The sequence below is a fragment of the Charadrius vociferus genome, unplaced genomic scaffold, assembly GCF_000708025.1.
Source record: "Charadrius vociferus isolate BGI_N301 unplaced genomic scaffold, ASM70802v2 scaffold257, whole genome shotgun sequence".
Classification (NCBI taxonomy): Eukaryota; Metazoa; Chordata; class Aves; order Charadriiformes; family Charadriidae; genus Charadrius; species Charadrius vociferus.
In genome coordinates, this window is record NW_009649473.1 from 1,491,912 (window position 1) to 1,493,929 (window position 2,018).

A 2,018-nucleotide genomic window follows, 5' to 3' on the forward strand; every position below is an offset into this window, starting at 1 on the left:
GCACCGGCTTCTCATCCCCTGCCACCATGTGCTGCTCCAGTGCGCAGCCGGTGCCTCCCGCATGGAGCAGCCACGTTACACCAGGGGACGGAGAAAGGTGCTGGAGTGGGTTTGAGTTACAAAACGCTTCGGGGAGCACTGTGCTGGGACATGGGAGATCACTATGGTAATGAAAAGGTGATGCTGGACTGGGAAGGCCAGAGGACAAGACAGAGAGTGTGTGTGTGTGTACGCGTGTGTGCGTGCATGCGTGCATGTGTGTGCAAAAAAATTGAGAATAAAAATGGAGACAGAGACACCTAGAGGAAAATTCCCCTTTGCTTGGCTGGCTTTGGACAATTCATTCGTTGAAGAAGAAATGGGAAGGAGGGGGCGAAACACAAAAGAAAATGACAAACCCAGTCCTAGGATTTTAAATTAAAACCAGGCCAAGGAGCTGTATTTCTTGAAAACCATATTTCAGCCTTTCCTCTATTCTGTTCAGCTTTGGCTCAGTGGCTGCCTTTGTAAATAAACATGCCCGTAATAGATGCTGCAGAGTGTGTCTGCTGGCTCGGCTGCGAACACTTGACTTATTAGTGCAATACAATGGGAGGTTTTATAAAACCCCAGTGCTCTCAGGCTCTTTTAAAAAATAATGTTTTCATCTAACAACTTTCCGCTGTTATATCTTAACCTTTTCCCTCTCTGCCTCTGATCGGCACCTATATGCTGACACTCCCCTCCTTGGCTGCTCCTTTTGGAGATTGGGTTTAGCAAAGCAATGAAAAAGAGAAGTAAATAAAATTGCTGGTGATCCTGGCAGCCTGAGTGATTCTCCCAATCTGGACTGGAGATGTCACGGAAATGGCCTTTCTCGTGCTATCTTAGTATCTCCCCATCTAGCTGAAACTCAAAGCACAAAATCAGATTATATGATGCAACAAATTTCATCTGCAGCGTTCAGGCTTAGAGTGCATTCCTCCTGTTTTCTCAGGAGTCTCGCGTTCCCCACTTACCACTGCCCCTGCTCGGAAAAATCATTGTTCAAGTCACCACAAGCTTTTTTCATCGCTTTTGGTCATGAATCATAATTTGGGGTGAGAGTCACAAATTCCTTTTTTTTTTATTTTATTTTATTTTTCCTTTTCCTAAATAGTGTTCCCTGAAGGTAGCTCTTAAAAGCTGATGGCACAGTGAGTGGCAAGGACAGATACACAGACCGTCCCTCCGTTGTGCTGTCTGTGGGTGTTTAGGCAACATCTGGCTGGCTGGGACCCGCTTTGGGCTTTCTTTGGATTGAAAGGAGGGACCGACACGCTCTGGGCTTTGTCTTTTAGCCAGCTGGTTTCTAACCTTTCCTGCAGTGGTGGTGATTTGGAGACAGTCCCGGTTGTTATGGCTATTTGATCGGCAGCCTGTCCCCCGGCATCCCCATCAGAGCTGACCCAGTGCCCCAAAGTGCAAAGCCACAGCGGCACGGAGTGAACGCAGCCCTCCAGCCACAGCCACGGTCTGCGGAGGGCCATACCCTGCTGAGATACGGTCTGTAACAGGGCATCTTCTGGGTCATGTACGACCTTTGGAAATACCCACCTTTGGGCTTTTTCTGGAAAAAAAAACAAAAACAAACAAAAAAAAAACATAAAAGCAAACCCCCCAAAACACCAAAACCCAACCAAACCCAAACCCAACCAACAGCCACAATCCAACCCATTCCGGTCACACCCGTGGCTTTCCCCCAGCCTGAACACCGCTTCCCAGAGCAAAAACCTGCCCATGCAAACAGAAAACGGCCACTAGCGTTGCAGGTGGCGGTGGCGGAGGCTGCGGGGCGGTGGCGCCCCCGGCGCTGGGCAGCCCCGTCTTCGCCCCGGGCTGGCGCAGCCCCCCCGCTCCCCGGCTCGCACGGAAAAAAGGCGGCGGGACTGCAGCGAAATGGAGTTACGAGGACACCGTGTGACCGGTGACCCCAACTACAAGCTGTTTCATTTCCTTCGGGAGCTGGGAACCGTTTCCCTTAGGGGCTCCTCGTTGTT